Here is a 13,217-nt window from a genome sequence, read left to right as displayed (position 1 = left end):
GAAATTATACTATCTGGATCTGACAGAGACTGGAAAGAAATAGAAGCATCTTTTGGGACAAGCTAATCAGATCAACGGGGTAGAGAATGCGAAGGAAGCTGTATGGTTATGGCATCGCCGTTTAGGTCATCTATCCTTTAGTTATCTTAAGAAGCTGCAACCTCATTTGTTTTCAGTTGTTAGTGATTTGGATTTCCATTGTGACATTTGTGAACTGGCCAAGAGTCATCGTATTTCATATTCACCAAGTCTTAATAAAAGTCCTGTTCCTTTTATGAAGATTCACTCTGATGTCTAGGGTCCTGCGAAAATTCCTTCTCTTTCTGGAGCTCGGTATTTTGTAACGTTTATTGATGATTGCACTCGCATGACATGGGTGTCATTACTGAAGAATAAAAGTGATGTATTTGGAATGTTTACTGAATTTCACAAAATGGTGGCAACTCAGTATCAACAACCCATCAGAGTCTTTCAGTCTGACAATGGTGGAGAGTTTGTGAATGGCCCTATGATTGAGTTTTGCCGGTCACATGGAATACGTCATCAAACCTCCAATTCTTATACTCCACAACAGAATGGTTTAGCAAAATGGAAGAACAAGCAGTTGATGGAAGTTGTTCGTGCTTCCTTGTTTGGCATGAATGTACCTCGGTCCTATTGGGGAGAAGCAGTGAAATTAGCAACATATCTTATCAACCGTACTCCTTCAAGGGTGATTGAGTTTCAAAATCCTCATAAGAAGCTTCAAACACTTTTGACCATCCCTTCTATGCCTAATTTGGAGCCCTGGGTGTTTGGGTGCACAGCTTATGTTCATATTCCCAAGCCTCAACGCAGCAAGCTTGATCCCCGTGCCCGTAAGTGTATATTTGTTGGTTATGCTGACTTCCAGAAGGATTATCGATGTTATGATCCTCTTACTGGCACTATACATGATGTTGCTTTTCTTGAATTCGAGCCTTATTACTCAGGGGGAGCTTCTCAGTCATCCCTTCAGGGGGAGAGAGGTTTTGAAGGGAATCCTCGTTCTATTATTGATTTTGATGTCTTTGAAGATTTGGAAAATTTGGAGGAACGATTTGAAGGTAGAAATTCAAAAACAGAAAATGCAGTTGCTGAACAGAGCATTGTGAATTCCGAAAAAGAAAATGCGATTGCTTAACAGAGTGCAGTTGCCGAACATAGCATTGTGAATTCCGAAACAGAAAATGCGACTGCTAAACAAAGTGTTGTGAATTCTAAAACAAAAAATGCAACTGTTGAACAGAGCGTTGTGAGTTCCGAGACAGAAGAGACAACTTTTTTGGATAGTTTGAATTAAAATCAAGTCGTATCTGAAGCTCACACACAAGATATTCCCCCTTCTGCATCACCAACTGAAGATCCCTGTCAGAATGATCCACATCAGGTACCCCTAAACTTTAATGAGTCTTCTGGGTTAGAAAGTGTCGAACCTAGGAAATCACAAAAGGTTTATGTCTAACCAGATATCAAAGCCAAAACTAAATACCCTATAGCTAATTTTATGTCTAACCATAGGATTTCTAGGTCACATGCACTTGTTGTTGATCAATTATCTACTGTATTTATTCCTAGTAAGGTGCACGATGCATTGACTGATCCAAAATGGACAAAGGCGATGAATAAAGAATTGGAAGCTCTTCAAAAGAATCACTACAACAATTCAAGGCTTTTACTGTGCAAAATTTACGACGTGCAATTTTTCGTGCCGTAAATGTTACTCTTTTACGACGTGCATTTTACGCACGCCGTAAATAACCTTTGTCATTAACTCTTTTACGGCGTGCATATATAGCATGCCGTTAATAAACTTGTCAGCTAGTCTTTTACGGCGCGCAGAAATAGCACGCCATAATTGTGTCATATATTTTATGGCGCACATTTTATGCACGCCGTAAAAACATACAAAAAAAAAGCTTATTTACGGCTTGCAAAAAAGCATGCCGTAAAAACATGTCTAAAAAAGCTTAATTACGGCTCGCAAAGAAGCATGCTGTAAATAATGATTTGTAAGGCGCGAAATTTTCACTGAAAGATTTGGTTTCCCTCTCAAGTTCTCTCTTTCCTCTTTTCTCAACTTTCCCGAAATTTACTAACTTTTGTTAGTTTTCTAGTCTAAGAAAGTCATGCCCTTTGCAAACTCCTCACCAATTCGCAACTTCGCAATGCCCCAAACCTAATAGCCAAAATCCCAGACCTTCCTATGAGTTCTCCTCCGCAAGTTCTTCTTCTCGTCTAATCACCCAGTTCGCTTGCAAAAATCTCAACTCTTCCCCACCCAAGTTCTTCTCTTGGGCTATCGGATTTCGCGACAGGGGTTGTGCATGTGTTCAATCGAGGACGAAGAGAACATCTCAGATTGTGATTTCTAATCATAAATTCAGGTATGGCCATATGATATTGTGGTTCATATGGATTTTGGAAAATTTGATTGGGTTTTTATCTCAAAAGTGAATCTGTCCAAAATTTAGGATTTATAGCTGGGTATTTGGTTATCTAAGAGGGGTGTCTGCTTGATATGTAGTATCTGAAACTTTTGGTTTGATTGAATGTATTGAATTGGTTTGATAGATGCGATGGAGTTTCTGAACTTGGTAGATGACTCGGTTCAAGCATATCAAACTCTTATGCACGATTTGGATGAGTTTCTGAAGAACTATGACAAGGTAGCTATACCTTCTAGCTAAAATCCCAGACACCCAAATCTAGCTAGCTATGCCTTATGTCTTCTCAAGTTCTCAGTGCAAATTTGTATTTATGATTGGCAGTAGCTCTAGACTCAAATCGATGCGATGCCCAGCCACCATTCCCTCAAACTTTAGCGAGAAACCCCAACAAGCGTCGTCATCTCCACCCCTCTTTATTGTCTCGCGCTGGTGAAATTGGTATCTCTCTTTCCTTCTGTCTCTCATGGGTTTAATTGCGATGGCTTTTAATTAATGGTTTAGGTTTGACTCGAATGAATTTTGGGTAGTATCATTTGGTTTAATTTTGTTTTGTTGTGAATGCAATTTGCTTAGAGTTTGTTAGATTGCATTTGAATTTCAAGTGAATTTCAAGATTTTGATTTTTCTTTATTGCAGTACCACACTATCTACTCTTTCTCAGCCTTGCAAGCTTCTTTATGAAAGCTTCAATCTTTTGGGTGCCAAGCTTGTGTTTCATTCGCATGACATCTGTTTGAAATTGTTCTTTTTGGCTTTGTTGTAGGTAGAGTTGTTCAAGCGGTGCCGATTGGAAGTACCATAAGTATTTTCTTGAGGTATAGTAACACTCTTAGATTTAGACTTCTTAAAAGTTAATGTTACTCAAAACCAAATTTGATTAAAAGAATTAGAGCCTCGAGTTTTGTCGAGTGATTTAAGTTATCTATTGTTCTAATCAGTTACCATGTTAGTTCTGAGTTCTAACTCAAAATATTCTAGCTTAAAGTGTGTAGTTGTACACTTATTAAATATATTCTTTACTAATTGTTCTTTGTTCTCTTCTATAGTTTGCTGCAAAAACAGGGGTTTAAAAGCTAAGAACATATTCTCTAGGTATGTTATTAAGCTTGATACACTCAATCCATATATAAAGTTAAAATTGAGGTAATATATTCGGTTCCCATCTCCATCATCATTACAATCTATTCCACTTCAAATTTTCTCTGTGCCTCAGTAGAATATGATAGGTTAAGTATTATCTTGCAATTGGAGTTTTTCTTTGTTACCATCTGCATGGGTCCAATGTTTGGTTTATTAGCTAGATAAGTACTCTTCTAATTTCCTTGCTGGTTGCTTTGGAAGATGATAAAAAGCTTTTCAATTATTTTGATATGTGTTGTTTAGTCATCCATGTTCAGGAAGACATAAACTAAAGGGGCAGGCAATGGGATCCTCCATATGCTCTTTGCTCTCCAGGTTGAGATTTATGTTTTTGTATTTCTACAACAATCATGTAGTGATATTTTTCAACCCCTTATGTTTCCTACATTTTTTTGACACGTACTGGGTAGCACTAACAACCAAAGTTTGTCTTTGGTGGGTATTATCTTTTCAAAAGAATGTACCTAATAGTTTGAAACTTCATATTTTTATTAGAAGGTGGAGGGGGTGAATGGTTTGGTTTCGAAACTTGTTGTTGTAGCAATGTAAGAGAAGCCACACTTGACAAATGTGAAGCATTAGTGTGCAGCAGCTCTGTATGTATAATAATGTGGCCATATGTTTTAACAAACAGTGAAAATACTCTTCTTTAGTAACTCAATATTCAATTAGATTTCAAACTCTAGCTTGTATATTCGTCAGTCGTAACTATGAATGACTAATGGGATCAATAATAACATGTTTGCTTCCACGGGGTGGAGCAGGGCAGATCCTATTTTCCTAGAGGTCATGGATCTGATCAAGGGTCTTTCTGTAACAGACTAAAATATGAACACAAGAACTTAGTGTGCAGCAGCTCTGTAGGAGAATGTCCTAAGACATACTGGGGAACTATAGTAAATAATAGGTTGAGAATGATGTGGTAACTTTTTCTTGTGTTCTTAAATTAATGTGGCAACTTTTGCTTCTGTTATGCTCACTATCTATTTCCTTTAAGCTTCATAGTTAGCACCATCATGAGTGTGATTCACTTCATATAGTTCCTGGCACATCACGTAAAGCTTTCTCTTTGCTTGTTTTTCTTTTTGTTGTCTTCTGGCAAGTTAAGTATCTTATGTATTTCAATTATAGCATTTCAGAAACTCTCTGAACTTTATGTCCATATGAGGTAGAAAAGCTTGAATATGTGACTCAAAGATCATCAAAGAAAAAATTCCTTGCAAAAGGCCATTTTTCTTGTAGTGTAAAGGTAAAATTGATTGGTTGTTGATTATGGCCAGTTTAATTGTTTGAATTCGGATTTGAATTGGGTATGTGAGATTATGATTGATTAGTGTGGTTTTGTGGGGTTGTGCTACTTTTTCTTGTGTAGGAATCTGATGGGGTATATGGACCAGCATGGCACTGCATTGTAGGAACAAATTTTGGGTCTTTTGTCACACACTCAGTAAGTGGCTTTATGTATTTCTCAATGGATCAAAAGTTGTACATCCTCTTGTCTAAGACCACAGTACAAAGAGCAGACTGAAAGTTTTTCAATCATTTTTAGCATGGGAAGAAGTTCTGGAAACTTGATCCTTTGTAACTATGTAAAAAACATTTACTTGGTTGGTTGAAGTTGTGGGGCTTCGTAAATGTCTAATTCAGAAATCCCTTCTGCTAGTTCTATAAGCCCATATGCATATGTCACTTCTCATTACATATAATATAATCCTTATAAGTCTTTTTTCTGCTTTTCTGTGTCTTTTTTCTGCTTTTCTGTGACTTTTTTCCTGCTTTTGGCTTGATCAATATTTATTGCCCTCTGGCCTTGTTTGGCTTTAAGCTTTAGTATTCATAGGATGATGGGATCAATTCACCTCAGAAGAGAATGAGAATGCTCAGTAAATGAGATAATATGTGTCTGCAGTTATACTGTTATAGTATTTATGTATGTGGTGGGCTGCTAGGCAATGTAAATTGCTGAGTTTCTCGACAAATAACAACATCTTTTTGCAGGCTTACTCATCCAGCCTGATAGATGTAGAAAAGGATTATCTTTCAATGGATAAACGATATCCCAGGCTCTTTATACCCTCAGAATTCTGCAAGGTTTGTCTCTATTTTTCTTTTCTCACTTCTTAAATGGTTAAGTACTTAATATTTAAGTGTGACATTTTGGTGTCTTAGGCTGTGGCCAAGGGAGAATCTTCAACTTTCTATCCAGACTCCTGTCAGGTATCATGATTCTGACGTTGTCTTGGCCAAGTTATTTTCAAAAGATCATATCTTGCTTCAGGATATGGAATCCTTTAGCTTCTTTGAAAAACACATATTAGTGCTTTGCATATTATTATTATTTTTTATTTTTCTCAAAGAAGTGTAAACCTAGTGTGTTGTCACAGTTTTGAGCATGATTAGGTGGAAGAAGAGGGTGCAGCTGTAATGAAAGAGCCAACAACTAAAATATTGGCTGAAGAACCTGCAATATCAGGAGGTGGGAATATTGTGTGGAATGTGAAGGTAGGTTACTTCTTTGACCTTCCTCCTTGCGTTTCCTATTCTTTAAATTGCCCAAAATTTAGGTAACTAACCGGTGTTAATTCCTGGAATAGAGAAATATTTGGAACCTTCTTCAAATTAGAGTTTACGTTCAACATAATTGAAGATTCTAAGCATGATCATTGTCGGTTTTACTTCTGTTAATACATATATAGGATCCTGACATTGTCTGTTTTCTTTCTGTTAATACAGAGAATCATGACTATCCTACTTTTCTATCCCTCTTCCAGATTATCTTGATGAGTGGGATAAGCAAGAATGCTTTAGAGGAGCTGTCATCTGAAAGTTCTTAAAAACACTGCTCATTCATGACAATTGGTGGTCCATGGAATTCCACTGATGGTGGTGATCTATCAGTTGATGATAGCTCTTTAATTCAAACTGCAATAAGGTTTGTGCTGCTTGCTATCTATTATTTAGTGGCAAAGACAATACTACTGATGATAGCTCCTTAATTCAAACTGCAATAAGGTTTGTGCTGCTTGCTATCTATTATTTAGTGGCAAAGACAATACTACTTGATATTATATTGAATGATGTTATCTTTGTAGATATGGAAAGGATGTTGTGAAACTTGATCTGCAGAACTGCAAGAACTGGAATCGTTTTCTTAAGGTATAGCTTTTCCCTTAAATTATTGCGATGGTTAAGTAGTTGCAAGTCAGTTTGATTTTGCAGGTTTAATTCATGACTAGGTTTTCATTATATTTGGCATATGCAGAGATATACTACGATAGGATTGGGAAAGATGGATTCTTTAGCCATAAAGAGATTATTGTCATATTCGTCCTAGATTTGTCTGAGTGTCTTTCTTCATTGGATACTGGTAGTTAAAATTTATAAAAATGGAACATGAACTTCAGTTTATTGAATGTGAACTTGTACTCATAAGATCTTTGAATCTGATATAGCTGAAATACTTGTTCACCATTTTTTCTTTGCTGCAGTGGTGTGATACTAAGTCTTACAGATTTGATTTTGTACTCATCTTATTGAGTTAAGTGTAAGAGATATATGTAGTGGCATCTGTTAGGGATGAAAATTTTATGAAGAGTTTCTTTTACATTCAGCTTCTTATATATATGATATGAGGGTAATATGAATATGACATTTGAGCAATATAATTTTTTTGTTTGTTTGAAAAGACCTCATTTACGGCGCGCAGAGTGCGCCTTAAATAGGAATTCAGTCACTTTTTTACGGCGTGCAAGGGTATGCCTTAAATAGGAGGTCTTTTACGACGTGCAACGTGGGCCGTAAATGACCTCAATAACATTTGTGGAACCACTTTTACGGCACGTTAATTGTTCTATGACGCATTTTTGCGTGCTGTAAATAGGCTAAAAGACCATTTTTGGTGTAGTGAATGCAACATGGGAGCTAGTACCTATGCCGGTTGGAAAGAAGACTGTAGGATGTCGTTGGGTATTTACTATGAAGCTTAATGCAGATGGAACTATTAATAGATACAAAGCGAGGTTGGTTGCCAAAGGATATACACAACGCTATGAGATTGATTACGAGGAGACTTTTGCACCTGTGGCAAAGATTAATTCTATCCGGATTCTAGTCTCACTTGCAGCAAACAAAGATTGGCCCTTGCACCAGTTTGATGTGAAGAATGTATTTCTTAATAGGAATTTGGAGGAAGAAGTGTACATGGATGTGCCCCCAGGTGTTAAGAACTACCCAAGTGACGTTGACAAGGTGTGTAAATTGAAGAAGTCTTTGTATGGCCTGAGCAGTCTCCAAGAGCTTGGTTTGTAAGATTTTCAAAGTCCATGAAAACCTTTGGATACAGACAGAGCAATTCTGACCATACCTTGTTTATCAAACGCAAGAATGGTAAGATTACAGCTCTTATTGTGTATGTTGATGACATGATTGTTACAGGGGATGATTCGAAAGAGATGAATGAATTGCAAAAGTATCTGTCAAAGGAGTTTGAAATGAAGGATTTGGGACAATTGAAGTATTTTATGGGTATTGAAGTTGCAAGGTCTAAGAAGGGGATTTTGCTTTCGCAAAGGAAGTATGTCCTTGATTTACTTGTTGAAACGGGGATGCTGGACTGTAGACCAATGGAGACACCCATTGAGATGAATCACAGACTTGCTATTTATCCTGATCAAGTTCCAACTGATAAAAGGAGGTATCAACGTCTTGTAGGAAGGTTGATTTATCTTTCACATACTAGACCTGATATTGCTTATGCTGTGAGTGTTGTTTGTCAATTTATGCATTGTTCTAGTGAAGAGCATATGGATGTAGTCTTTCGTATTTTGAGGTACTTGAAGATGGCGTCAGGTAAAGGGTTATTGTTTCAGAAAAAAGATGAATTGGAAGTTGTTGGGTACACAGATGCAGATTGGGCTAGTGATAAAACTGACAGAGGTTCTACATCTGGGTACTTCACTTTTGTTAGAGGGAACCTTGTCACTTGGCGTAGCAACAAGGAGAAAGTTGTTGCCAGATCAAGTGCAGAAGCTGAGTTCCGAGGTATGACACACGGAGTCTGTGAAATGTTGTGGATTCGTAATGTCTTGAAAGACCTGGGTTACAGACTTAAAAAGCCTATGGATTTGCAATGTGATAATACAGCTGCCATTGAGGTTGAACATAATCCAGTTCAGCATGATAAAACAAAGTAAGTGGAGGTTGACCGTCATTTTATTAAAGAAAATCTTGACAGAAAGGTTATTCACTTTCCATTTGTAAACTCAAGGGAGCAATTAGCTGATGTTCTTACTAAAGGAGTGTCTAGGAAGGTATTTGACAGCTTAGTTGACAAGATGGGCATGATAGACATCTATGCACCAACTTGAGGGGGAGTGTAGAATCATTGTAAATCTGTATGTAATTAGGATTTTATTTAATTAAGATATCCTGTAATTATGGAAAGTTTGTTTCTTATTAGAGTTAGACTACTCCTTTGTATTTGTATATATACCCTCATTGTGGGATGAATAAAATATAAAAAATTAACCCTGAATTGAAGTATTCTTTTCTACTCTTTCTTTTTCTTCAAGGGCTGCTTGATATGCATAGAATAAATTCCCAACTTCTTCATCTTCATACTTTCTCTCAGGGAAATTTGCTTGATTGGTTTCTTTAAATCTGCAGTTCTTTTTAGTATGCCCAAATAAACTACAATACGTGCATTTAGGCTCCCCACGAAACCAACACTTTGCTGAAGCATGATTAGCTTTATTGCAAATCTTGCAAGAAGGCTTAGTTTCAACATAAATCATACCTTTGTCATTGTTTCTGCTGTTGGGCTCCACTTTCTTCCATTTTTTTGTCTCCCATCCGATGATCATCCCTTGGATTAACTCTGCCTTTCTTGATAAACTTCGGTGATTTGAAGGTGAATTTTGACTGGAAAGCACTTTCAACAGCTTCCTCATTGCATCCTAGCCTTCTTTGTTCATGAGACTTCAAGGAACCCATCAACTGCTCAATGGATAAGGTGGTGATGTTCTTGGACTCTTCAATTGGAACAACAATAGGATCATATTTCTCTGGAAAGCTGATTAAGATCTTCTCCCCGACCTTTTGATCTGACAAGTCTTCACCAAGGGTTCTCATTTGGTTGACAACCTCAGTTACTCTAGAACAGTAATCTTGGATGCATTCAGATTCTCTCATCTTCAGATTATGAAACTCCTTGCGTAAAGACTGAAGCTTGATGGTCCTTGCCTTGTTATCACCTTGAAACTCCCTTTCCAAAATCTCCCAAGCTTCCTTTGCTGTGATGGCTCTTGTTATTCTTGGAAAAATTTCGTTGGTGACTGCATTTTGAATTTTTGAGAGAGCCTTGGTATCTGTCATTGCGTCTGCTTCAGATTTTTCTCTCTGTGCAGCTGAAAGTCGACTCTCATCTTTTGGTTCGGTGAAGCCCTTCTCAACGATCTTCCAAAGCCCTTCTGACCGAAGCAAAGCTGTCATTTTCACTTTCCAGAAATCATAGTTTTCTCCACCAAAGATGGGAAGAAAAGAACATGAAACTGGAGTGGTTTCTTTAGGAGTCATCTAAAAGGTTTAGAAACAAGGGATGGAAATGTAGTATTAAGCACACCTTAATTGATGGCCAATACCATGTATTTATATTCAACAGAATACTAGTGATCACTACAAGTCGTTACAAATGATAGAGTATAACTCTATTAGATTTACATATACAATTGATAAGCATGATAATCATACAGATAAATATTGCAACAGATTGCTCCCATGTTGTTGATGGCTATTAGAAGAAGGTGGGATAAGGTTAGGAGACTTGAGAGATAGAGTTGCCTTGCATGCATGCATACGTGAAGAAGGCAAACATTCCTTTGGTTTATCATGCCCCCGCAAGCTGGCAGGGCGAGAAAGAACTGGCAGCTTGGAAACAAGAAAGTGAAACCGTGGAGCAGGGAGTCCCTTAGTGAAGATATCAGCTAGTTGATCTGTGGTAGAGACAAAGGAAACTTGAAGCTCTCGGTTGACAACCTTGTCCCGCACATAGTGATAGTCGACTTCAACATGCTTGGTGCGTCCATGAAAGACGGGATTAGAGGCAATTGCAATGGCAGAGATATTATCACACCAAATACGGGGAGAGTGAAGGAATAGGCCAAGATCACAGAAAATAGAGCGGAGCATGAGATCTCTGCTGCAGTATAAGCAAGTTGCCTATACTCAGCTTCTGCACTAGAACGGGAAACGGTTTTGTGAGTCTTAGAGCTCCAGGAGATCAGATTAGGACCCAGGTATACACAATATCCACTAGATGAATGACGAGTATCAGGATCTCCAACATAGTCGGCATCTGAGTAAGCTTGAAGTTGAAGAGAACCTGGTTTGTAAAGTAACCCATGAGTGATAGTGGCTTTAAGATAGCGAAGAATCCGTTTCACAGCTGTCCAGTGAGTTGTAGTTGGTGCTTGCATAAACTTACACGCTTGATTGACAGAGTACGAAATGTCAGGTCTAGTAAGCGTGAGATATTGGAGGGCTCCAACAACACTTCTATACTCTGAGGGATCAGACAGACAATTGCCTGCATGTTTACTCAACTTTTGACCACTAGGGGCTGGTGAAGAAATTGGTTGTACTTCATGCATGTTAGTACGTTTAAGCAAATCAACGACGTACTTTGTTTGTGTGAGAGAAAGATGAGAGCCATGATAGGTTGCTTCAATTCCAAGAAAATAATGCATAGGACCAAGGTCTTTCATAGAAAACAAGGAGCTCAACCGGTGAATAAGGTTATTAATTGAAGAAGAGTTGTTGCCAGTAATAAGAATATCATCCACATAGATGAGAAGGATGAGAAAGACACCATCATGACGATAAGTGAACATGGAATAGTCTGCCCTTGATTCTTTGAACCCCAAGTCTTCAATGTAGTCAGCAAAGCATTGAAACCAGGCCCTAGGAGCTTGCTTAAGACCATATAAGGAACGCTTCAATTTACAAACATGGTTGGGATAGGTTGGATCAACAAAGCCAGATGGTTGTCTCATGTAGACGTCCTCAGTGATATATCCATGCAAAAAGGCATTATGAACATCAAGTTGCCGAACATGCCAACTGTGACTAACTGCCAAAGCCAAGACAAGACGAATTGTGGAATGTTTGACGACCGGACTAAATGTTTCTGAGAAATCAATACCTTCTTGTTGATGAAAGCCGTTGGCAACGAGGCGTGCCTTGTACCGTTCTATTGAGCCATCAGCACGCTTTTTGATTTTGAAGATCCATTTATTGGGGAGGACATTCATAGAGGGTTTGTATGACACCAAATCCCATGTACCACTGTTATGGAGCGCAGTGTATTCTTCAAACATTGCTTGCCTCCAGTGTGCATGTTTAGCAGCTTGTTTAAAACCTGTAGGCTCAACGACATCATTAAGAAGAGAAGCATGCAGCGCATACTTAGGATTGGGTTTCCGAATCCCATCCTTTCCACGGGTGATCATGGAATGTGGATTAGGTATGGCACTGGCACTTGGTTGTACAGGCACGGGGTTGGGTTGAGGTTGGGAAGGAAGATGTGAGAGACTGGAGGAAGGATTAATTGGAGGTGGTGATATTGGTTGTGAAGGTGACGACAAAATAGGAGAATTAATTGTAGAGGAGGTCAAAGTTGAACCGGGTTGTTGTGGAGTAGATGGATTAGGTTGAAATTGTGGTGGAATGGATAATGATAAAGATCTAGAATTATCTTGGGAGGCAGACGGTGGAGTAGGTGGATTGGTATTAGTAATTAAAGGATATGGATGAGAAGAAACAGGAGGAAAAGTAAGAGGAAAGAATTCTAAAGAATGTAAAGTTGAAGAATTACCAGGAGAGGGAGAATTTGTCTCACGAAAAGGAAAGCAGCCTTCATCAAACACAACATGCCTTGAGAGATAGACACGACCTGTAGATAAATCCAAGCACCTATACCCTAGATGATTTAAAGAATATCCCAAGAAGACACATTTCTTTGACCGAACTTGAAGTTTTGAGGTGTTGTAAGGTCGTAAATACGGAAAACAAGCACAACCAAACACCCTTAAAAATTGGTATTGTGGTTCACGGTGAAACAACTTAGTATACAGTGTACTATATTGAATAACAGGAGAAGGAAGTCTATTTATAATATAAATAGCAGTGTTAAAGGCTTCAACCCAATAAGTTGAAGGAACATGAGCATGAGCCAAGAGAGTAAGACCAGTATCAACTATATGACGATGCTTGCGCTCGGCAAGACCATTCTGCTCAGGGTGTTTAGGACAGGAAAATCGGTGACAAATGCCATGATTAGCTAGGTATTGGCTAAGAGCAAGGGAGGTATATTCACCACCTTCATCAGTTTGAAGCATTTTGATTTTAGTGGAAAGGAGATTTTCAACTCGTTTATGAAAGTGGACAAAAATTGAGTATACTTCATTCTTGTTTTTCATTGGGAAGATCCAAGAGTATCTAGAGTAATCATCAACAAAAAGAACATAATACTTAAATCCTTGAATTGACATAGTTGAACAAGACCAAACATCCGAATGAATTAATTCCAAAGGATAATTTGATACAGACTCAGAT

At 38.1% G+C, this 13,217-nt stretch overlaps 1 long non-coding RNA gene across 1 annotated transcript; it reads left to right on the top strand.

The window, feature by feature from the left end:
* The first annotated feature begins 2,144 nt into the window (after positions 1–2,144).
* On the top strand, positions 2,145–5,965 carry LOC112186008. The gene is made up of 8 exons (XR_005805673.1): positions 2,145–2,405; positions 2,593–2,687; positions 2,790–2,906; positions 3,232–3,283; positions 3,515–4,857; positions 4,981–5,055; positions 5,607–5,699; positions 5,778–5,965. It is a non-coding gene; the product is annotated as an uncharacterized LOC112186008 (long non-coding RNA).
* The last annotated feature ends 7,252 nt before the right edge of the window (positions 5,966–13,217 follow it).

This window comes from Rosa chinensis, chromosome 2 (assembly GCF_002994745.2).
Source record: "Rosa chinensis cultivar Old Blush chromosome 2, RchiOBHm-V2, whole genome shotgun sequence".
Classification (NCBI taxonomy): Eukaryota; Viridiplantae; Streptophyta; class Magnoliopsida; order Rosales; family Rosaceae; genus Rosa; species Rosa chinensis.
This window is presented reverse-complemented; position numbering and strand designations above follow the sequence as displayed.